Source organism: Lathyrus oleraceus, chromosome 7, assembly GCF_024323335.1.
Source record: "Lathyrus oleraceus cultivar Zhongwan6 chromosome 7, CAAS_Psat_ZW6_1.0, whole genome shotgun sequence".
In the NCBI taxonomy this organism is placed as follows: domain Eukaryota; kingdom Viridiplantae; phylum Streptophyta; class Magnoliopsida; order Fabales; family Fabaceae; genus Lathyrus; species Lathyrus oleraceus.
The window spans coordinates 436,334,823-436,361,325 of record NC_066585.1 but is presented as its reverse complement, the minus strand read 5'-3'; the positions used below and the strand labels follow the sequence as shown (position 1 = coordinate 436,361,325).

Genomic DNA, 26,503 nt, shown 5'->3' with positions numbered 1-26,503 from the left:
ACAATGCTACTACGATCTTTCGCGTTCTCCTGTTCACTTTTCAATCACAATTTTACTCTTTCATGATTTCCGACTTTAGCCACACTTTAACTTTGACACATCTTTTGCCCTGTAGGTTTTCACACTCTCACCAAATCTCTCGGGATCAAAGTGTTTACACTCAAGAAAACAGAGCATGCAAAGTCAACTCTTAGGTTTGGAATACAAATACCTTCATAACAAGCAACACACAACACACACTATTCGAGGACTTTTCGGTTGTAGAGAGGCTAAGGTGTAAGGTGGGGAATTAAAACAAAAGAAAGGGAATACTAGGGGTTAGGCTCAGATTTCGTGTTATTACCCTCGTACTGTTGTTCAAATTTAAAACTCGGGGGTATTTCTTTTGGACACCGTTTTTGTTGAGGTTCATTGGCACATATATTTTCTTTTATCGCTCTTTTAAGCATGCTCTTTGCCAACTATAATATTCCTAGATAAGTCCTTCATGATTTCTTTTTTTCTTTTTTTTTTCTCTTCTTTTTCTTTGACTTTTTTTTCCATCTTTTTGCACTTATCTAAGGTTTGCCGGTGTCCCCAAATTTGGATGAAACTCCAAACTTAGGCTTTTCAGCAGCTTCAGGGTAAACAACACTTATCTATGAAAGGTGTGGTATTGTATGGGCTAATGACTATATACAATGGTAAAATAACAAACAAAAGGAAATATGGCTCAAAATTGGTGAACAAAGGGTAATAATGACGGGTTGACTGGAAAGGCTCAGGGTTAAAATACAAAAATAATGCCTCAGCGTGTATAGTGTGTTATGAAATTTCAGTATCTCTAATGCAAACCCAGAGAGATGAAGACATACCTGAACAACTATCATGATGACAAGTGTTTGACATTTTGTAGTTCTCGCCATGTTTTGTCTAGCTTTCAGGCTTCCAAGATGTCTCTCAGTGTGATGTAGCTTCGTCTTCTCTTCGGTTGCAAAGTGTCCCTGCAAAATATAGTGACAGAGAGTCGTGTCCTATTTTTCGTGTCAGTAGCATCAACCTTTGGGGGTTTCTAGAAGAGCAAGTAGAGGGATGTGCCTTCCATCCAATCGCTCCAAGCTTCATCGTTTATCCTACATGAATGTCCTTTATTTGTAACACATAGAGTACCACACAACTAATTAAAACAAAAATATTAAGAACAAAACAAACAACAAAAACAATAAATAATAACCCCCCCACTTGAACTAAACATTGTCCGCAATGTTTTAATCCAAGATAGAGAGGGACTCACACCGGCTAACTGTGGTGGTGGAAATTACAACATCATACGTTGCATCATCGTGTGTATCTCATCCATCAGAGTCCCTTGACGGGCTTGCTCTACTCCTTGGCGTGTTTGCTCCGCTCAGAGATCGCCAATTTCTGTTTGTATCCATGACCGTTAGTCCGGTGTCACATATGACGAACCAGCACCGGGGTGCATGGAGTCCTTTGGTGGAGCAGCAAATTGCTCCTGATCCTGCATCTCTTCCTGTACTTCTTCCTCCTGGTGGTCACCTGCAACAAATGTGTCAGCATTGTGCTCGTCCATATCATCTTGGACGACACTTTCATATAGCTAATTGGCCGTGTTTGAGATGCTAATGCGTGCAGGGTCAGGAAGAGTCATAATAAATTGGACCGAACTCATTAAGGCATAATAATCAGAAACTTGTGAAATCATACCTTGCTGGACCAATGCGTTCATGTCAAGTTTGATCTTACCTACTACCAGTGTCTCATTAAGTGCAGTAGGGTCATATCCAAAATGGTGGACAATCTGAGTGATGATGCCCCCTATGGAGATTCCCCATTGGGCTGCTCTCCCCATGTGACCCAGATAATCTGCAGCAAATGTTGCAACACTCACAGCTACCCAGTTTGCCATGGCAAACAAAAAGAACAACTCTCTCTGGGTGGCTACACCTGTACTGTCACCCCTGCCAAACAGTGTAATAGCTAGAACCTTTTGGGCATACCTAAAATAGGGGTTTTGAATACTCTACGCCTTTGCCCCTTTAGCCACATAGTCGGATCATCCCGTAATGGCCAACCAGAACCTCTTAGCATCAAAGCTGTTTGGTACGGCTCCGGGGCCATAAAGGGGTAGGCGAAGAATTTCGCTCAACTGCTCTACTGTCAACTCGTGGTTGACATTGTACAACCTAAAAGACATGGTTCCTCCAAAGTACATATTTGTACCCGTCCAACCCTTTTTAAGCTTGAACTCAATTGTGCTCAGAAATTTTAATGTGATGCGCTCATAGGTTGGTGCCTCACAATGGACAAACTCAAGCATTCCAAGCACATGGGACATCTTATCCAATTCTTCAGACATACCTAATTGAAATAGAGTATCGGAGCAAAGGTACCTTGTGGGAGTGATTTTCCGTTTGAAATGAGATGCGTACCTCCATTCCTGCTCCGGGTTGTCAAAAGTTATGTCATGTGAATTTGGATGGTGGATTATCCGTTTCCGTGGACGGGATGATTCCGCATCTGCTTACTTCCCTTTGGAGATTCTTTTCGGCGGTATTTTTGTTTCCTGAAATACAATTTATCACCCAATTTTTTTATTAAGGAAAACGGAAAAAGATTACCGTAGCTTTGTAGAGGATGGCGCGTAGAACAACTTTCGTGAAGGGTGTCAGCAATTTGGACGGGGAATGACGGTAAAGTTGGGAGCTTTATGTGAGTTTGGAAATGGAGGAATGTAGAGAAAGTGAGAGGAAGGAGAAGGATAATATGAAAATGAGAGAGAGAGAGTGCAAGAAAAATCATATTTTATTGGTGGATTATGGGTAAAATGTGTTTAAGTGGTGAAAATTTCGAGGGGGGTCCACAAAAACACAAAAAGACAAAATTTGAAAAATATGGCCGTTGGGCCTGACACGGGCGCCCATGTCATGGCCCTGATTTTTCAATTTTTTTTGGACTTTTTTCACTATTTTCAGATTTATCCCTGTTCTTCCGGTGTCCGACAATCTTAATTAACCATTCTCTTCTGGACTGCGCGATGTAACCTTGAACCTACGAATGAAGCTGTAAACACACCAAACATGGAAATAGTTAGACAAAAACCGTGTGGGTTGCCTCCCACAAAGCGCTGCATTTAACGTCGCATGGCTCGACGGTCGTCTCCCTCATCTTTGGAGACGAACATTCTCAATTAGACTACTTTCCTATCCCGGATAGTAGTGCTTCAACCGTTGCCCATTTACCTTGAAGGTGTCCCCACTATTTGGACTTTTCAGTTCGATAGCTCCATGGGGAAACACTTTGTGAACCAAAAATGGACCCGACCACCTGGATTTCAACTTTCATGGAAAAAGCTTTAATCTGGAGTTGAACAAGAGCACTAGCTGTCCCTCGACAAACTCTTTTCTCTGCAGCTTCTGATCGTGCCATTTCTTTGTCCTTTCTTTGTATAGCTTAGCATTTTCATGCACTTGATTCCGAAATTCCGCTAACTCATGGAGTTGAAGGATGCGGGATCACCTGCTTTAGCCAGATCATAATTCAAGAATTTTGATGCCCAAAATGCCTTGTGCTCCAACTCTAGTGGCAAGTGACAAGCTTTACCATAAACCAATTGATACAGGGACATGCCTATGGGCGTTTTGAAATCTGTTCTGTATGCCCATAGTGCATCTTCTAACTTTAGTGCCCAATCCTTCCTAGATGCGCACACCGTCTTTTCCAATATTTTCTTAATCTGCTTGTTGGACACTTCGACCTGGCCACTTGTTTGAGGGTGATACGGAGTGGCGATCTTGTGCTTAACATTATACTTCTTCAACAGGTTTTCCATCAGTTTGTTCAAAAAGTGAGTGCCTTCATCACTGATAAGTTCTCTTGGCACCCCAAATCTCAAAAAGATATTGTTCTTCAGAAATGTCACCACTACTTTAGCATCATTGGTGGGTAATGCCACAACTTCCACCCACTTGGATACATAGTCAACTGTTACCAAGATGTAATTTTTCCCACAAGATGGTGGAAATGGCCCCATGAAGTCTATTCCATAAACAACAAACAATTCAACCTCCATCATAGCATTTTGCGGCATTTGATTTCTCTTTGAAATGTTTCCTGTTCTTTGACACCTGTCGCATTATTTGACTATGTCCTGGGCATCTTTGAATAAAGTAGGCCAATATAGACCTGATTGAAGAACTTTGGCTGCTGTTCGGTCTCCACTGAAATGTCCTCCATACTCCGAATTAGGATAAGCCGTAAGTACATCTCTTTGCTCCTCCTCTGGGACACATCTTCTGGCCAGCCCATCCACTCCTCTTTTGTATAGGAATGGGTCATCCCACAAGTAAAACCTGCAATCATGAACAAACTTTTTCTTTTTGTTAGAATCAAAACCGTTGGGGGTTACTCCCCCCACCAAATAACTCGTGTAGTCTGCGAACCATGGGATACCAATAACAACTAGGATGTGTTCATCAGCGAACTCATCCTTTATCGGTCTCTTTTCTTCTGTTTCTTCAATAGGTGACATGCAGGATAGATGATCCACCACTGTGTTTTCACATCCTCTTTTGTCTCATATCTCAACATCAAATTCTTGGAGGAGTAAGATCCACCTGAGGAGTCTCGGCTTAGAGTCTTGCTTAGCAAATAGATATTTCAAAGTGGCATGATCCGTATATACTACAACCTTTGATCCCAACAAGTACTGCCTGAACTTATCAAAAGCGTAAACCACGACCAACAACTCTTTTTTCGTGGTTGCGTAGTTCATCTGTGTTGGGTTCAACACATGACTCACATAGTAAATGATATGTAATAACTTCTCTCTTCGCTGTCCTAAGACTGTCCCTACAACAATATCACTGGCATCACACTTGATCTAAAATGGTAGAGACTAATTTGAGGCAATAACAATAGGTGCATAAATCAGCTTGCTTTTCAATGTCTCAAAGGCCTTGGTGCATTCTTTGTTGAACAGAAACGCCTTATCTTTAACTAATAAAGTGGTTAGTGGTTTAGAAATTTTTGAGAAATCTCTTATGAACCTGTGGTAAAAACCTGCGTGTCCTAAGAAACTCCTGATACCCTTCTCATTCACCGGGGGTGGGAGTTTAGAGATCACTTCCACTTTTGCTTGGTCAACTTCAATTCCCTTATACAAAATTTTGTGGCCCAAAACTATCCCCTCGCGCACCATGAAGTGACATTTCTCCCAATTCAGAGTTAGGTTCGTTTTCTGGCACCTGTCTAAAACAAGAGAGAGATTAGTCAAACAGTTATCAAATGAGGATCCAAAAACTAAGAAGTCATCCATGAAGACTTCCTTATGCTTTTAGAGCATGTATGCAAAAATGGAAGTCATGCACCGTTGAAAGGTGGCAGGAGCATTACACAACTCGAATGACATTCTTCGGTAAGCAAAAACACCATATGGACATGTGAATGCTGTCTTTTCTTGGTCTTCTGGTGCTACAACAATCTGATTATACCCGGAGTATCCATCTAGAAAACAATAGTAGTCATGCCTGGCTAACCTCTCTAACATCTGGTCAATAAATGGCAAAGGGAAATGGTCCTTCCTAGTTGTTGTGTTCAATCTTCTGTAATCAATACAAACCTTCATAGTAGGGCTAATACCCTTCAAATCCTCAATTGCCAATCCAATAGCATTTTTGTACTTTTTCAAGACTTGGATGAGCTTTTCTTCTTGGATATCCTGAAGGCTTGAGTTTATGATAGCAGGACGTTTTCCTTCAGGTTCGAGAAAGACATATTTGAGATTGTCAGGAAGTTGTTTCAACTCTGTTTCCTTCTTAGGTTCCTCATTCTCCTCACTAGATTGAGGTAGGCGTAAATCCTCTCATCGGCGTGGTCGAGATCCTTTCCACGGGGTTTGTGTGTCCAATAAGGCAAGTACTTCAGATTCCCCGTTGTCCACCTCTTCATCCGACTTGAAAATGGACAAACTTCACACTCGTTCCAAAGGTGACTGTGGTGTAGGAAAAGGTTGATTATAAGTCGTCACCTGATCCAAAACCTCTATAGTATGACTGGTACAAATATCATCCTTGTACCTCATGGTGTTTTGAACATCAATTTTCAATTCTTCATCATAAACCTTAAGTGTCATTGTTCCTTCTTCTATGTTTATCAGGCACCATCCCGTCTCCAAAAAGGGTCTCCCCAGAATATGAGGGATCTCTTCATCTTCCATCATTTCAAGAATTACAAAATCCACCGGAAATACAAACTTATCAATTTTCACCAGAACGTCTTCAACGGTGTCATACGGTTTCTACCGAATGATTAGCGAATTTGAGTGTCATTCTGGTATCTTGCACAACCCCTATACCAACCTTCTTGTAAATAGATAATGGCATGAGACTCATGCTAACTCTCAGATCAATCAGCGCTTTGTTGAACGACCTATCTCCAATAGTACATGGGATAGTGACAACTCCTCGATCCTTCTTTTTTATCGAAATCTTCATACCCTATAAAATAGCACTACAAGTTTCATTTAGAATAATTGGGTTAGTGTCGGTGGTACGCCTCTTTGAAATGATATCCTTTATGAACTTAGCATATGTAGGCATTTGTTCAAGTGCCTCCAACAAAGGAATGTTAATTTCCAGCTTCTTGAACAACTCTAAGAATTTTTGAAATTTTTTCTCATGTTGCCCTTTTTTCTTGTTTCTAGTGGGGAATGGGAGCTTAACAACCGGCTTGGGCTCAATGACTATTTCTTTTTCTTACACAACCGGTTTCAGTGCTGCCACTTCTTCTCTAACAACTTCATTTTCTTTGATCTCAAGGTCCACTTCGATCAATTGGTCTTCCTCTTCATCCACTTACTCAACAACTTCCTCAGCTTTACCACTTCGTGTTGTCACCATACTCACATTATTATGCTCTCTAGGATTTGTCACGGTTGCACTAGGTTGAGAACCTTGTGCTTGAGAACTCAAAGCTAGTTGCTGAGCGATTTGCCCCATTTGAACTTCAAGTTTCTTTATGGATGCCGTGGGGTTTTTCTGATTGTTCTGGGTTTCTTCTTGAAATTGAACATTATGGGCAACCATTCTTTCAATTTCAATTTCCCAATCAGCTTTCTTAGGGGCTTGTTGATGTTGTTGTTGATGATATTGAGTTTGGTACTGACCATGTTGAGGAGCGGTTCCTTTTTGATCTTTCCATGAGAAATTGGGATGATTTTTCAGACCCGGATTGTATGTGTTGGAATAAGGATTGTTCTGCTTCAAAAATTTGATTTCCTCCACTTGTTGAGGAGTTTAAAAACAATAACAAGTTTGGTTCAGACCACTACAAATTTCACAGCATACAGTAGGGACCGGTTGGATCTGTGCCACCGGTTGGGTGCCTATATTCATTGCCTTCAGCTTCTTATCAACTTCAGCAGCTATAGTATCTTCAATACGGATTTTATTAGTTTCCAGCTTTAAATCTATAACCCCTTATGGTTTTCTTTAACCCCTATCACACAACTCCATGTGCTCATTAGCAACAATATCTTCAATGATCTTCTTGATACCAGTGGCTATTGAAATTTTTTTGGAACCACTGGCTGCGGTATCAATCAACTGTTTGGTCTTTATTTTAAGACCGTTCACAAACATATGTATTTGTTCAATTGCATCCATATTATGGGTTGGGCAGGCTACCTGGACTCTCTTGAATCTCATATAGGCGTCTCCCAAAGTTTCCCTGTCTTTCTGCTTAAAATTCAAAATTTCATACCTCTTCCGCAGAAACATCGATGCTGGAAAATACTCATTCAAGAATACATTTTCCATTTCTTCCCAAGTTGTGATGCTACCGATAGGTAGAGAATAAAACCATTCTTCAACTTCTTCTGCTAAGGTAAACGAGAACATTCTCAATTTCTTGGCTTCTTCAGTGTGACCATCAATTTTCAGAGTGTTGCTCATGGTCAGAAACCTCTGCAAATGCTTGTTTGCATCTTCATTCACTTTTCCAATAAAATGCTTCCTTTCAAGCTGATTAATAGTACTCGGGTGCAGCTAGAAATTAGCCACATTCGCTGGTTGGTTAGTAATAGTTAATCTGCCGATTTGTGCATTGGCACCTACGTAGTCTCCCAACAGTCTTTCTGCTAATGGTGGAACATCAACCATAGTTTCGATCTCTCTATCGGGACATGAATCCGAGCTTGAATGGATGGAAAGTTTTTCTTTGTCTGATTCCAATCTGGCTAATCGAGCTTGTTTGAGTCTCTCCCGCAAGGTTCTCTCAATTTCTGCGTCAAAAGGAAAATCAACTGAGGCCTTACCTCGCATACAAATATCAGACACAAATTAGTTGATATAATCGAAATAGAATATTCCAAATATGGTAAATAAATTTTAGTTGCAGAGCAAAATTTCAATTGAGATAATTTTAAACTTATATTTGGCAATCCCCGACAACGACACCAAAAACTTGATCGGAAAAATAGCAAGTGTACTATTTTCGCCGATGTAGTAATAAGAGGGATGTTTCCCAAAGATCGATCTCGAGGATTGCGCAGTAATATAGGTGTAACAGTCACTCAATTGAACAAAAGTAAGAGTTTTGGTTTGGTAAAATTCACTGTAAGGAAAAATAGAGCAAATAAATATTTTCACAGATTAATATGATATGCCAAGGAAGGTGTATAAAAATCTCCTATAATGACCCTTGAGTGTATATCTCCTTAATACTGAACATTGTTTCAATTACCGGATCTTAAGATTATTTCCCCCTAAGACCTCGGAGGGAAACCTTTGGTTCTCTAAGTCCTTAGTTGATTATAAAGAAACCAAGCATTTTAAATTAACAAGAATAATCTGATAACTATAGGGTATCCCTAGTCCTAAGTGATCTCTAATATAGTTTCATTGTATGAAAACCTTAACCATTGCAGTCCTGCTAATCGTTAACCATACATCAAGCTTAATTTTTGCCAAAAAGAAAGCATTACACAACTCATACAGTGAAATTGAAATCAAAGAACATGTATTAAGGAAAATCAAACATCAGAGTCATTACATGATCAATTCAAGGACACCCCATGGCATTGGGGGTTTAGGCTATCATATTATTCAAATAAGATACAAAGTAAAATTGAGACATTACAAAAAGGTCGGAATTCCGTTGATCTTCAATTGCGTCCGCACTTAAAGGATCTCCGTTCTTATTCGCTTTTCACTGCTTTAATCTTGATCGTCTCCAATTTTCTATCGTGTAAAAAGTCCCTTTCTCCATATTCAAATCCACTGTAAATAGGTCCTGATGACAATTTTCCTTGCGTAAAAGTCTAAAATGCCCTCTGGGATAAGCTGTGCCAAAAACTGGAAAATCAAGTGCCCAAGCCAACACTAGCCGTGTCAAGCAACACGCCTGGCCGTGTTGGCTTCCGGGGGACATTATGCCTTGACACGCCCTTCAGGGAGGCTGACACGGGCACCCGTGTCAACTCCCTATTTTCCATTTCCATGCCTCTTCTCCTGACATGGCCCGTGTTGGCCAACATGGGTGGTCGTGTCAGGGCTCTTGTAAGTTCATTTTTTCTTCTTCCGAAGGGCCCGAATAGCCAATTTTGCTTGTCTATCCCTATGATGCACTTGTTTATACCTGAAATCAAAAGAACTACCACAAAGGACATAAAATGGAGTATGATGATGCATATAACATGTACTCAACAAATAGAGACAATAATACCAAACATATAAATAACTAAACAGAACAATAAAATAAGTGGACTAATGTGTTACCGACTTCTTACAAGGGTGCTGAATGAGTGTCGGAAAATAAGGATACTTGGAGACTGATCAACTTCCATCAAAACACGCAATGGTGGGATCTCAACCTCTACTGGGAGTACAACTTCCATGCCATAAACAAGTGAGAAAGGGGTTGCCCCTATTGAAGTGCGGATGGACGTACGGTACCCATGCAAAGCAAACGGGAGCATCTCATGCTAATCCTTGTAGGTCACAACCATCTTCTGAATGATCTTATTGATATTCTTGTTTGCAGCTTCAACAACCCTATTCATCTTAGATCTGTAAGGAGAAGAATTATTCTCATGGTGATAATGGTGTATACCACCCTTTGACTTGAAACCACTATGTACCCTAGATGTAGAGTCGAGTGCCTTATTGCTGATCAAACATTGTCCGTAACTGGATGACCATAAAGACAGTTGATGGGTACTCCATGAAGCATGCTGAGGGACATGAGTGACCTAGATGGAATTTGCCCATTCTGCGTAACAAGATAATTGTCTACGGGCCCAATATTGAACTAGACAAGGATGACACAGTCTATGCCTTGTGATCAATATAGACATAAGGGAAAAAGGGTAATTGTACACATAAGTATTATCAAAAAATGATTTGTCAGATCACATGACATTTTCGGGTCTTGGGTAGAAGTGATGTGTTGCTAGATCCCGCTCACTGTTTATTAAGTTAAATACATGATTTAATATAATTGTCAATGCCGCGAAAACCTACAGGGTCACACACAAAAGTACAAATTGATGAGAGATAGAGTAACTAAGGAACACTGTAAGGTACGGTTCACTTAAGTGAATTGTAGAACATCGTAAGGTACGATGTACTTAAGTAAAATACAAAATATGATAAGGTACCATGCACTTAAGTGATTTTGGCATATTATAAGATATGGGCCACATACACTTAAGTTGGATTTTTAGCTTGGAGCCCACACAAGTGGTTCTATAAATAAAACCCTTGTGTAGAAGCATTTGTGTAGTTGCAATTTCATTTCTCTCTCTCTCTCTCTCTCTCTCTCTCTCTCTCTCTCTCAAAGCCTTCATTCGTAGCAACTAGCACTGTGTATTAAAAACATGATTGCCAAATTCAAAACTGAGGGAGATCACTTGGTGAACCTGAGGAAATTGTTTTTCATACTCCGAAAGTTTAAGTTGCAACTGAATCCAGATAAGTGCACTTTTGGGGTCCGATCCGGCAAACTCTTAGGTTTCATAGTCAGTCAGAAAGGTATTGAGGTTGATCCCGAAAAAGTTAGAGCCATCCAAGAAATGCCGTCCCCCCGAACAGAAAAAGAAGTCTGAGGTTTCCTTGGCTGACTCAATTACATCTCCAGATTCATATCACACTTAACGGCTACCTGCGAAGCGATATTCAAACTATTGAGAAAGAATCAATTGATTATGTGGAACGATGATTGCCAAGCAGCATTCGATAAAATAAAAAAGTACTTGCAAGAACCACCAAACCTGATACCACCGGTTCCTGGTAGGCCTCTCATTATGTACCTCACAGTACTCGATGAATCTATGGGTTGCGTCTTAGGCCAACATGACGACACGGGCAAGAAGGAACATGATATTTACTATCTCAGCAAGAAATTCACGGAATGTGAGACCAACTACTCACCTTTGGAGAAGACTTTTTGTGCTTTGACTTGGGCCGCTCGATGCCTGAGACAATATATGATTTTCCATACCACTTTATTGATATCCAAAATGGATTCGATAAAGTATATCTTCGAAAAGCCTGCTTTTACTGGTAGAATTGCCCGATGGCAAATGTTATTGACCGAGTATGATATTCAGTATGTGACCTAAAAAGCAATAAAGGGGAGTGTTATGTCTAACTACCTTGCTCACTTGCCTGTCGAAGGTTATCGGCCGTTGAGGTTTGACTTTCCAGACGAAAACATTATGTTTATCAGATACTTCACTATGCCAGGTTTCGAGATAAGCCCCAAGGAAGGCCCTGAACCAGGATCACGATGGACACTCATGTTCGACGGTGCTTCCAATGCTCGAGGCCATGACATAGGTGTTGTTATCACGTCTCTGACCGTTTTCCACCTTACAATTACCGCTAGATTTTTTACTACACCAACAATATGGCAGAATACAAAGAATGTATCTACGGCTTGGAGGCAGACATCAACTTAAGGATCAAGATTCTTGAGGTATATGGTGATTCAGCTCTGGTAACAAGTCAGGTAAAAGGTGATTGGGAGACTCAGGATATCAAGTTGATACCTTACAAGGAGCATATCAGAAAACTGGTACCCTACTTTGATGAAATCTCTTTTCATCATATTCCTATGGAAGACAATCAGTTAGCCGATGCTCTAGCTACGCTGGCATCTATGTTCAAAGTCAAATGGAAGAATGAAGCACCAGCTATCTATATTGACCACTTAGATGAACCATCACATTCTCTAGCAATCGAGGCCGATCCTGATGATAAGCCCTGGTTCCATGACATAAAGACATTTATGGAGAAATGACAATATCCCGAGGGTATATCCATTACTGATAAGAAGGCTATGAGAAGACTCTCTTCCAAATTCTTCCTAAATGGTGATGTGTTATACAAGCGGAATTATGATTATGTACTGTCTCGGATGCATGGATAGACATGAAGCTAGTACGATGATAAAATTCATACACGGAGGCTGCGAGGGTGTACATGCAAAAGGTCCTGCTATAGCCAAAAAGATCCTTTGGGCTGGGTATTACTGGATGAGAATGTAGGTTGACTGTTACAACTTTGTCAGAAGATGTCATAAGTGTTAGATATATGGTGACAAGATCTTTGTGCCCTTTCCATGGCCTTTTTCTATGTGGGGTATTGATATGATTGGGATGATATAACCTAAAGCTTCCAACGATCATCAATTCATCCCGGTCTCCATCGACTACTTCACGAAATGGGTCGAAGTTGCTTCATATGCCAACGTCACTTGACATGTGGTTACCCGGTTTATCAAGAAAGAGATAATCTGCCGCTATGGGATACCTAGTAAGATCATCACTGACAACGCCAGTAATCTCAATAACAACATGATGAAGGAGTTGTGCGAAGAATTTAAGATCGAGCACCATAACTCTTCACCATACCAGCCTAAGATGAACGGTGCCGTAAAAGAAACTAACAAGAACATCAAAAGGATCGTCCAGAAAATGGTCAAGACATACAAGGACTGGCATGAGATGTTACCCTTTGCTCTACGCGGTTACAGAACCTCGGTCCGCACATCCACTGAGGCAACTCCATACTCGTTGGTATATAGGATGGAGGTTGTCCTACCAATTGAAGTTGAGATCCCTTCACTCAGAGTCATCATGGAGGCCGACCTCGATGAAGCTGAACGAGTTCAATCACAGTATGACCAGCTGAATCTGATAGAAGAAAAGCGTTTGGCGGTCGTTTGTCATGGTCAGTTGTACCAAAGACGTCTCAAACGAGCTTTTGATAAGAAAGTTCTTCCTCGTGAGTACCGCGTAGGGGAACTTGTGCTCAAAAGTTATTCTGCCATTCACTCAGACCCGCGAGGCAAATGGACTCCCAACTACGAGGGACTTTTCTTCATCAAGAAGGCCTTCTTAGGTGGGTCTCTAATCCTCACAACAATGGATGTGGAAGACTTGCCATCGCCAGTGAATGCAGACATAGTCAAAAAATATTATACCTAAAAAGAAATGACAAAAACCCGCTAGATTAATCTTCACCAAATTGATCTAGGCAAAAACGGCTATCCCGATGGACCTAAAAAATGAATTGTCCATGCAAAAGTTAGGGAACAAATATAAAGGTTGCTAAGTCGGAAACCCGAGAGGGCGACTTAGGCAAAAAGGAGCATCCCGGTGGACGAAAAGAACAAAAAATGTCCAGGAAAAAGTTAGGGATAAAAGCATTGACTGTGACCCTTGAGCCCATTATGCTACAAGCTAGATATCAGATGGTCAAAGATCGATCCAATCATCGTCAGGCGAAGCCAGGTCTTGGGATTCAAATTCTGTAGTAGACTAAGGCCAATGTTGTAATCAATGAAAAAAATATACAAAATATTTCCCATTGCCATTTCATTTATTTTTCAATTTTTGCAACATCCTCATCAAGGGTGTCTGCATCTTCGTATACACCATATGTACAATTTCATAATCAACGAAATTCAGTTTCCTTTATCAAGTATTTTTCTTCTTCTGTATTTTGTATGCAAAATGGTTGATTTATCTTATTCATATAATGCCTTAAAATTTTGGAGAATAATAAAAGCTACACTAAAGGGAAGCACTATTCATTACTGTAAAATCCCAATGAACTTAAAGGATGACCAGTAGCTCAAAAATGGTTTTGCTCGAACACCTGTGACATCCATTTGGATGCCCTGTTGGTTTCGGTGTCCCGGTATCCTCCAGCAGCTAGGCGGTTCCGTGACAATAGTGCTGACACCTGGATTTCGCAACCTTCACCTTCTAATATTCGATGACGAGTCGGAGTCCCCATCACAATAAATAACCATATTCCTCACAAATGACATACATTTGACCAAACAATTAAACATGCACGCATTATGAAAATAAAGCATACATCATGCACCATGCATATCATACTCACCACCATGATATCTCACACGCATTAAAGATCTGTCAGACAACATCATGACCACCCTTTCAAGAAAATTTTGGATACGTCGGTATTTAATCCTCTTCCACCTCGAATACCTGAAAAGCATCCACAATTCCCGTATTCAGGTTCAAGAAAATTAAATAGGGACAACTGTTGTACCCTAAAATTTGCCCTCCCCTTTTCTTCGCATCTCCTTCTAACCATCTGACTAGGTTTCAATTGTATACATTAATAACTCATGTATAAGCACCATTCATTACCATGGGTTCCAAGTGTTTGACTTGCAGGGTTTTAGTCTGTTGTATAATAACTAGGAATACTTGGTTTGGACTTGCACCAACGCACAAAGGCCTCCAAAGCCTAAGGACGGGGATCATGGAACTTTGGCTTTGTTTGAGAAGTATCTTGATTGATTCAAAGACCTGTGCCTTAAGCAAGAAAAATGTGTCCTGATGGGCCCCTCAACTCGACTTTTCATCTGATGATGTGGGAAACCCTAATCTCATGTGGACTTTCACTCAATGTGTGTTTGGTCCATTCATTTTGTCCCCTGGGTGGTCGAGTCTATTGGTCATAATCCGAGTCCTTGGTCTCATAACTTTCATCCGCCTTCGCTTGGTCCATAGGTTCATGTTTCTCGCTTTTATGTGTCAGTTATAGATTTTGGGTTTGAGTTTATGGTCATGTTCATGTATTAAGCCTATTCATTTTCATTCAATTGGTCAATTCCATTCATTTTCATCCCTAAAATATTCATTACATACAAAAAAGGTGAAAAAAAGGTGTAATACATTGAAAAAAAACTCATATTTGGAGGTTTCAACTCTGTGAGTCGACTCATGACTCGACGCAAAACCCTCGGGTCCGAACAGGTCGACTAAATTCTGGGAAACTTGAGTGAGTCGACTCACTCACTCCTCACGTCGACTCATCCCCTTCTTTTCCTGAACCTTGCCCCTTCGGGTTTGAACAGGTCGACTCCCAGGTTAACTCAATTCTGGGAAATCCTGATTGAGTCGACTCATTCACTCCTTGCGTCGAATCATTTCTAGTTTTACTTTGAATCATTTCGCCGCGGGTCCGAACAGGTCGACTCCCAGGTCGACTGAACCCTGGGATAAACTCTGTTTGAGTTGACTCATTCCCTATTTGAGTCAACCCATAGCTTGTTTTGCAGGAATTTTGCACTGCTGTGAGAATGGGACTTTTGGATTGAAACAGGAACTCCCACCATTGAAGATAGCCAAGGCTTTCAATTCACGACAAATGCATACCTGCATAAATACCAGAAAAAACCGTGAGCACTCGACGACACTTCAAAGTTTGGTACTTCATCAAGCTTCAACCACATACATTTTGAACACATTAAATCTGCATCAGAACAAGTGCAGCAAAATTCACATACCCTTGAACCTGCACAAACATAACCAAAACCAAAATCACAGGTTGCATAACATAACCACACAATTGGTAACCTACAACTGCAAGTCACCCACACCTAAGTCATAAAAATAGCATGTCATTAGCTAACATCTAAGCCTAATTTCATTCAAGTTCTCACCTGCAATAGCTAGTCATAAACAACCATTTGAACACATTCCATTAAGTTAAACTAACCAATTAATTCCTAACTCAGTAATTTAACTGCCTAAACTCACTGAGTTCATCCCAACTAACTCCTAAGCTAACTCCTAACCTGTTAATAACTAACTCCAAGCCACATTAACCCCAAGCCTAATCACTATAAATTTACACCTTCATCATCATTTTAAGGCTCTCTACACTTTTTGCAAACATCATCTTCAATCCTGTGCAATCATTTATGAATCCTCTCCCTCTCATACTCAAAGCTCAATTTCCAAAACTCCATTGAAGCTTCACATTGAAGCTTCAAGAAGAGTGAGCTCAACTTCATCACACTACAGTATTTTGAAGAAGAAGAATTGGAAGACAAGCTAATCGGAAGGAAGTAAAGCTATTTTGAAGAAGAAGAATTGAAAGACAAGTTAATCGAAAGGAAGTAAAAGCAATACCGTACCTATTAGTACAAGTGATTTTTCGTCTTCATCTTCTCCAATCAACACTCGTCAGAGCAAGTCTCAGCTTCGGAGGTAGGTCCATTTTTCATCATCTCATTTCATTTTTATTGCTGTGCTGAACATTACACCATGTTGTTGTAAACCCCTATCACGAGGAGCTCTAAATCTTGTTCATGGAGGTGTATTGTAGATCTGAGTTTTTAGGGATTCTTGAGGATTTGGTCTCAGTTATGGATTTGGACCAAGAAATTAGAGAATTTGGAGTTTAGATTCTTGTTTTGGAGATAGAGATGAAGGTGGAGGTGGTTCTGATGTCCATTTTTGGTGGTCGCCGCCGGAAGCGATTTCCAACGCGGTGGCCCGTGGAGGAGCTTTGGTGTCGGCGATCTGAGTGGCCATGGAAAAGAGCACGCATGTACATTCAATTTTTTGCTGATTTTTTTAAAGCCAACTCCCAATCTTTAGGCTTATTTTTTTCTGGGCTTGTCACACTCCAAGCCCAATGCAATACCCTCTCACTCTTAATTTTTCTGCTGCACCCCGTGGCTAAAAAGAACTTTTTTCAGCATTGAGCTTTTGCAACTGAAGCCCATGCAGTTGAACCCTATCTTGTCTTCCTTTTCTAGCACACATCCAAACCAGACCTATACCCCCTATTTTGCAAAGGCCCTCCTATTTTATTAGTTTTTTATTTGTTTTGTTAATTAGATAATTTTGATTGTTAGAATTAAGGTTAATTAGATCAATTAGGAGTTCAGTTAAAATTTTCCTAATTAGAATTTTAGATTCGTTAAAAATTATCAAAAGAGCATTTTACCCTTTAGGGGTAATTTTGGACATTTTTACTCATATAATCACATGCTCCATTAGGGATAGAATTTAACTTAGAATTTTAATCCAAAGTCTCAACATTAACATGTCCCCTTAGGATTTTTCTAACATAGAATTTGCAATTAACATCAACATGTTCCCTTAGGATTTTTCTAACATAGAATTTACAATTAGCAATGACATGATCCCTTAGGATAACATAGTTCAATGTTAACCATTAGATTAGGTGCTAACATAGTTTCTCCAATCAAATCAAACCCATGATTCAAATTGATCAAAAGCAATTTTGATCGATTAAATTCTTTGAACTTGTATAATCCCACAATCTAATGGAGTGACCAAAAGACCCTTGGTCAAATAATAAGACTTTTCTTCTAAGCTGTGGAGCTCGAAGCCTCAAGTCAGATTCTCGATCAAGGCATCCTCAGTCATACTAAGCAGCGGATTATACAAGTGCTTCAAAGGTGGCATCTTAAAAAACTTGTCAAATCAAAGTTAGAAGTGTGTGGAATGAGCCTTAAGCAATAAGGAAGGAGTAAGACTTGAGTATTCCTACCCCCATTCTGAGTATCCTTGTGTATGGGACGAATGACCCAGCGCTCATCGTATTCACCTCTATTCATAGACTTTAGCATAATTCTAATCATACGATTGACAAGTCTCTCTCTTCATGAAACAATACAAAACAAGGACTACATCAACAACTTATGAATCATAATTCAAGTTGTACAACACGAGTCTTAAGTAATAGAGAAAGAGTAGGACTAGAGTATTCCTACCCCCATTCCGAGTATCTTTGGGTATGGGGCGAATGACCCAACACTCATCGTATTCACCTTTTTTCCTAGACTTTAGTGCAATTCGAATCGAACGATTTATAAGGTCTTCATCAACACAATAACAACAAAGATTCTTCTCTCTCCACTTGAAAGTTAAGACGAGAATCACATGCCATGAGCCTTAAGTAGTAAAGAAGGAATGATACTAGAGCTTTCCTACACTCATTCTGGGTATCTTTGGGTGCGAGATGTATGGCTCGTTGCTTATCGTATCCATCTTTACTCATAGACTTTAGTGTGATCCTTATCAAGTAACTATCAAGTCTATTCCACTCTTTCTATTCCATCATTCAATTATTCTTTTGCCTCCTTAATCACCTTGTTTTCAGTCATAGTGGGCTGAACTACAAAAGCTATGATTTCCTTATTGCACTATAAGGATACGTAGGCAAGAGAGTTCAGATTTTTCGCGAGCTACCTTATTTATCAATCTACCTTATCTATTGATACCCTATTTATGAATCAATCATTCTTCATTCATTCAATCTATACCATATTTTTGAGATTAACCATACTTCTCCTTGGACTCCTTGTCTATCCTTTTAGGATGTCTTAACGATAGTCCATCTCCTCAATCAAGAGTTGCTTGGGGGGCATGCCCAAACACTTAAATCAGTCTTCCTTTTTGGATTTACCCTACAGTGGCGGTCGTACTAGCCCATGTATTGGTAAGTGCCTACCTTGCTCTTCGATTCAGAGACTATATCCTTCTTGGATCCAAGATACTATCATTATTTGATCTCGAACTATCTGCTTCCCCAGCAAGTGATACTACTCCTTCTACTATACAATACTATAATCATTCCTTGAAGCGGTGTTTGTCTTGTGAGCCCCCGTTGTTTAGATAAATGTCTCTCTTTTTATTCTCGTGGTTCTGAACTACGATTGCTCTGACTTTCTCCATGCACGATGAGAATACGTAGGCACAAGGATACGAATCCTTGGCGAGCATACTCCTAATTATTCCTCCTTCGCCCTATGGCATCATCCATATCTTTCACAATTCATTACCTACCTTTGATCATAAATCATTCACTTAGTGACACATTACTCCTTTGACATCGAAATACCGCTTTCTTTGGAATTATATATACATCCTTTTAGACACCTAATGTAGTCCACATTTCTACCTAGAGTTGTTTGGGCTACACCCTCAAACACTTAATTCCCTTCTTTTTTGGCTAAACACCCTATAGTGGCGGCCTGCTGGTCCATGTATCAGTTAAAGCTATTTTCTCTCTATGGTATGAACCCTATTTCTCTTATTGATTCCAATACACTTTCACCTTTCAATTTCAAACAATACTTCTTCAGTCACTTAACACCAAATATCCTATTCTGTGACTTCAGTCACTTCATTCCGTTCATCTCCATGATGCATTTATATTCTACCTTCTTTCACTCCAGGTGATATACCAGTTATCTTTGAGCCAATTACACTATCTCTTTGTGCTCCTTCTTGCATCACCTTGTGAACCAAGAGATGTTTGGGACCGTGCCCAAACACATATTTCTTCATCTTTTTGGATTTACCCTACAACGACGGTCCTACTAGCCCGTGTACTAGTAATAGCCATCTTACTCTTGAGTTCATATTTTCACCCTTGCTGGAGCTCAAAACACTATCCTTTGGTTCAGACCATATTGTCATCACACTTCTTTTCACCTCCCGCATCTAGTTCCTTGAACTACGAAGCTCTGAATTCCTCATTGCAATATGAGGATACGTAGGCACGAGGGCCCCAATCCGCACCGAGCACTTTATCTATTTCTTTCCTTTCCCTTCATCCTTTTGCGAGTAATCTTTAGATATCACACCTATTTGAGCGAGAACAATCAAAATGGTTCTCATGGGGTATCATGGATGTTTGAGGTGCTAATACATCCCCCTTTCATAACTGACTTTCTTACCCATCATATCTATTTCCCCCGGGTTTTATCGGTGTTTTCCCTTTCCTTTGGGGATAAATAAAGTTCGATGGCGACTCTGTTATATGTTCGAGCGTGCGATACGTTCAGGTATATTTCCGCTAGCTTCAACCATCAACATAGATAACGCTTCACTAATCCCTCATAATAAGAATTAACTACTTGCACCCGATCCATCACCATAGAATCGAGGCTCACCAAAATTGGACTAAAGCCTGTACACCAAGACATATTACTCTTAAATAAGATGCATTAACATAACATGATTCACCTAAAGGATCCCCACACACATCTCATCATTTATGCATCACATCATTCATCATGCAACCACCACTTTATGTTACCATATGAATAATATCAACAAACAATACCAACTTGTCAACATCTTAACATCATCGACATTGATCGCGACTTTATGAGTCGAATTTGGGGTACAAACTGCAAGTGCACAGTTCTATCGCGTAGCTTTAAAAGATATCAATCCCACAGGGACTTATGAATCGATATACCGTTTTCTAAGGTTACTTCGTAAAGCTAAGGCGGGTAATACTTTGATTGTTTGGGGAAAAGTTAAAACTAAAAATGGGATCTAAATTAAATATCTAATAAGCGGATATCGGTATGTAGTTCGTCGTAATTAGGGAATCAATTCTTCGTTGGTTTCTTGGTTTTAAAATAAATCTTTTCAGTTGACACTATTGATTAAAAGTCTTATCTCAAACTCTCGCTCTGTTGAATAAACTATGATTTTATATTAACGTAGCTGTCACTTATTAGTTAAGTCAAAAACCACTTTTTGAAAACAATAGAATCCGTAAAAACTCTTTTTAAGAAAACACTAATCGTTTAAACACCCTTATCTCAAACTCTCGCTCTGTTGACTTAGGTTATATAATTAAACTCAAATGCTTAACTCTCGTCCTCACATTCAATCTTTAAAAATACTTTTTGAAAAAGATTAGAATTTAATTAACTCTAAAAATTGCTCTCGCCCTGATCTAGAATAGAATTAATGTCCAATTAACAATGTCCAGTCAAAAACTCAAACTCTCGTTCTATTGCTTTTAAGTTCTTTATGTCTTTTACTTTCGTACAAAAACCTTGTTATTAAACCTGTAAATTGTGACCATAAAAAGAGTGATTTTAATTTTAAACATAATTAAACCGCCTTAATTTGATTCCTTCATTTCGCTTACTCTACATACCGACACCTAAATAAATTAGCCAGACATGCTAAACAGATCTAAATAATTATCATGCATAAACAAATTCATCTCAGGCAGATAATATAAATAAATAATAAAGCAGGGCATATATAAATTCAAACAATAATTAATGAACCTGAGTAATTAAATAGCAGTCTTGAACACTCCACCACAGACCGGTTGGATTTGTTCTTGAATTCTTCAATCAGACAGAAAAATAAAAGCGAAGGAATAAAAAAACTAGATTCTAACGTAAGGTTAGATCCGGTGAAAGGTACACAATAGTTTCCGGTGTAGAAACTATTGTGCGAAAAATTATTTAATTGCTGGAAGCTTAATTGGAAAAGAAAATAAAAATAAAAACTGCAATTAAAAGCAAAAACAGTAAAGAAAAATAATGGTATGCTTGCACGGCTGGAAGAAGAAAATTGAACGACGACCCGAGAGCTTTTCCAAAAGCTACTATTTATATTGGTACTTTTTGTAACTGCTTCCAAGGGTTTTCCGTGTACATAGTCTTCACGTTGCAAACGGTCAAGCGTGATAGTAGGCTTCAACGTGGTCTGTTGCGTTCCTGGTGCCAAAAATATAGGGGAAATGGTGTGACGTCCGTCACACAATGTGTGACGCTCGTAACACAAGTGTGTAAAGCGTGACGCTCGTCACAGCATGTGTGACGTTCGTCACAGGCACAACACCTGTGCTTTTGGGCTGGGCTTTGGCTTTTGATATTTACTTCTTTTCATTCCTTTTTCACCTCCTTTCCTTCCCTTTTTTTACTTGTGCTTCAAATAAACTACCTGAGATAAATAGAAAGAAAATACCGAGTAATATCGAATAAAATGAAATAAATTGAAGTAAATAATAATATAATTTAATTAAATTGAGTCCTAGAATGTGATATTATTTCATGTTATCAAACTCCCCCATACTTAGATCTTTGCTTGTCCTCAAGCAAAATACAGTATAAAACTTGTTTTAAGAATTTAGCCAGATGTAATTCCAAAACACACATCAATTTGTACTAGGTTGCATGTAAACCTTGTTTAGAAGTAACTTGAGTTAAATCTCGACATTAACAACCACCGTCACAACCTCAGATAACCCCACCTTATGCAAACCAGTTCAAGTCATGCTATTATAGCTATCCTAGTTCCTTTACTCTTATTTCACCCGTTTTCATTCTAGCGAAATCACATTAAGCCCTTTATCTTTTCGCGCACATAGTGGAGTAACCGGTTAGTGATTCTGATCCCCTTTTAGCTAGAAGTTCTGGTACATAAGTCGGATAACTTCGTTATTCAGTCCATTGCGAATTGCGGGGGATCGGATCGTAGTCTGCCCTACCAAGTTCAGCACCAGATACCTGCTGAACCAACTCATATTATGCTTTTGTATGATCTGCAACCTTTAGATTAAATGATCTGGTAAGGATCACCTAACTTACTTAGTGCATTTCCTGATATAAATATTTTTTTTGTTACTTTGGGAATCATTCACTTATATTCATCGGCTCTCCACGTAGTTTGCTATTAAGATGGTGCTGACTTCTCGTATAAACTACTCGGGGTTACTATAAAGTTAAAAGTCCATGGACTTGTATAACATGTGTCTTTCTGATCTAACATGTTGAGGTTTGTTTAGAGTGTTTGGCGGTAATAGTTTTTGTCTTAATTTGTCTCAAGTTTGATAAAATGAGCAACCTTTATACTTACTGAGTGTGTTGAATTTTTGTTATGGCTCATGAAAATTTGAGGGAATAGATAATAGGAATTTTTCACACTTGGGACTTAACTTAAAATAAATCTATATTATAATAGGATATTTTTGTTTTTTTTTTATATAATTTCAAGGGAAATAACAATGAAAAGAAAGGTACATACTTGAAAAATGGAAGATAGAAAGAACACGGTTCCCCCCCCCCCCCCCCCCCATACTTAAATGAAACATTGTCCCCAATGTTTCAAAGAAAACAAAAGATAAATAAAAGAAGAAATAGAAACTAAAATTAATACTGCCTGCCGCCTCTTGTTCTTGGACCTGGTGATCGTTGATGTACTTCTAAGTTGTCAAACCTGCTAAGCAAATCAGTGAACCGCTGGTCGGTTATGGCATTCCTCGCTTCCTGTTGTTGTTGCATTTGGCGCATCATTTGCATCATTTCGAGATTCTGCGCCTGCATACCGTCAATAGCATCCATGATGTCGTCGTTGGTTGCAGGTGTTCGTCGTCGACGACGTCGTGAGGATGGGCCAGCGGCATTATCGGAAGGGTTGAGCGGGACTGATTGTTGTGCAGGGGCCTGATCACCTTGCTCCATTTCTTCGAACTCGTCTGTAGACGGATTTGTATGTGAAGGCTCGGTAGCTTCAGGAGAATTCAGATCATAGAGGTGGCGGCTGGGGTTGGTGACATCTGTTAGGGCAATGTTGGGTAGAATAACGCTTGGGACTGCCTGGTTATTCACCATAAGGTAGTATTTTCCGCCTACTCTGTTCTTAATCAGGCGGCTGGACCGACAGTAGCTGATATCCCTAAATAGGGGAGGTAAAGATTCTAAAGTTTTGAGTCGGTCCCCTAGGTTTAAGCCAAGTGCTATTGTGGTGATCAATCCTCCAATTACAAAAGGTTGACGGCCTCTAGCACATAAGGTGCGGATATGATGAAATAGGAAAGAGGTAGCGTTTACCTGTGTATCTCTTTGGAAGACACAGTGGAGGAAGAATAATTCCTTTGCGTTGACTTTGCTGTTGTTTGGTCTTCCAAAAACTGTGTTTTGCAAGATGCGGATAAAGTACCGGATAGTTGGGTTATGGATATGGGAAACAAGGAGCTCTTCCCAGTTGTTGGCATCTACACCGGATATTTTCCTAAAGAGGTCGAAGGCGGCAACTATGTTCCAGTTTGAGTTTGGAGGGATTCTTGGGTGGACTCGGTCTCCTACTGGGAACTGTAGCATGGTACTCAATTGGTTTTGGGATAGGGTGTATTCGGTGTTGAACATACGGAAGGTTGCGGTACCGGTTAAGTACTCGTCTTCACCGGCGGGGGTGTTGTACGAATATGAGCTTAAGAATTCTAAGGTTAGGGATGGGTAGGTAGGTCGATTATGCGTGCATAGAAAGGTTACATCAGCAAGACGGAGCATCCATTCTATACCTTGAACTAATCCTAATTCTTGTAAACAAGTTAGATCAGGATACCTGGTGGAGATGACACCTCGTTGTTGGAAACGCTCGAACTGCTCCCTTTGATAATTTTCATCTTCGGATCGGAAGATGATATTTCCGAAATTTTGATTTCCCGCCATACTGATGAATGAGTTGGAAGAAGTAATTAGGAAAGAAAAGAAAATATATTTGGTTGTATAGAATAGTTGTGATGTAGGAAGAAAGGTATGGTGGGTATTTATAGGAAAAAAATTTGAAGTTGGAAAGGGAGTGGTTGAAAAGTAAATAAATGTGGGTAAATGTGAATAAATGGGGAAGGTAAAAAGGTGAAGAGGTGTAACGGTCGTCTCTAACGGCTTTGTAACGTTCACCTAGTCAGAAGGTGTTACGCTCGTTACAGGGGCATGACGGGCGTCACAAGCACTTGGCGTGACGTCCGTGATAGATTGTGTGACGCTCGTCACACAATCTTTTTGGCATGGTTACTGCTAGCGTTCTTCATGATAATTATAGTAATTTTTATTATTTTGTTTTGCTTCAGATTATTTTATTCTGCTATTTAAATTTCCCCTGCATGCTATTCTACTTTGTATAATAGTGCATAAATATATTTTTCTTTAATAAGTTATGTAGGTAGCAACAGTAGAGAGCATTCTTGATAGATATTGCATAATTCATAATAAAGTAAAATAAATCAATAGCTTCATAAAATAATCATAATGTAACATTGGAAAGAGGAAAACAAAAGATTACGAAAAAGAAACAAATACGAACATAATTTGAAATAGCATTAATGAATAATCTAACTAAAACTAAATAATTAAGAAAAACGACTTCTATCCATCTGCACGATCTCTGGCCGGAGGAGCAAAAGAGTTAACACGGTTTAGCAACTCGTGAAACTGATTTGTCATACTGTTCATGCATCCTAGAACTTCGTGTCTCATGTTAGAGAACTCTTCTCTGAGGGCGTCTTGTTCTGACATCAAAGCTTCAATGGCGGTGTTATAATCAGTTCCGGGCATATGATGTCTAAGGTCGGGTATTGCCGATTCTTCAGTCTGAACAGGCTGAGGAGGAGGGTCAATATCATAATAGCCAGATGGCGTCTGAGGGTCAGATTCAGCATAAGGGATCTGGTCATCACAGATCTCATAGTCCTGGATGGATTCAGTGGATCTAGCAGGAGAGGGTGTTGCGTTCAGATTGTAGAGCCAGTTATTGCGGTTATGAACACTGGTCCTGGGACTGGGCAAGGTAAATAGGCAAAGAACTTGGTTATTAATTATAAGCTCAAACTCTTCAGATCCGAGGTTTGCTATAAACATAGTGTTGAAGAGGAAGGGTATACTCATAATCGTAATGCCACAAAAAGGGCTTAAGTCAAGCATAGGCTGACGTAATCCGATAGCATTACCAATCATGGTTATCAAACCGCCTATTCGAATTGGTGCTCATTCATCTTGGATAAGGTGGTCAAAATTTGCTAGCATAAAGGTGGCACCGTTTACTGGACGGTTCTGGGAAGCACAAAATATGATGAAGAGTTCATCACGTGAAACTGAAGTACTGTTTGGCTTCTCTCCAAATAAGGTGTGGGTCAGGATCTTATGGAAATAACGGAAGGTCGGGTTATGTATGTTTCCAGAGAGAAACTCATGTTCCTCGGGATCGTTATTTCCAGTCAAGCTACCCCAAAAGTGTTCAAGTTCTCTATATTCAAAAAGTTCTTCCTGGCTCACTGTGAATGTATCAAGGGAGGTAGGGAAACCTAAAAGGTTGGTAAAGTCTCGAATATTAAATTGGTACTCCATGTTGAACATTCTGAACTGGATAAAACCTCTGCTAATTCCTTTCCCATGGCTGGGTAGATAGATCAGGGAGCTAAGGAATTCTAGTGTTAGTCTCTGGTAGGTGACGAAATGTCTACGGATAGGAGAGGTTTCCCACCCTATCTGACTCAACAAATACAGGACACTTTCTCTTAGTCCAAGGGCAGTCATTACCCAGTCATCAGCATACAAACTAGGCAGCATTTCTCTCGTGGCTAGTTCCTCAAACCTT

At 39.7% G+C, this 26,503-nt stretch overlaps 1 pseudogene; it reads right to left on the bottom strand.

Annotated features, from left to right (window-relative positions):
• Nucleotides 1–4,576: 4,576 nt before the first annotated feature.
• LOC127104218 (uncharacterized) overlaps nt 4,577–26,503 on the bottom strand; it is a 127,501-nt pseudogene continuing 105,574 nt past the window's right edge.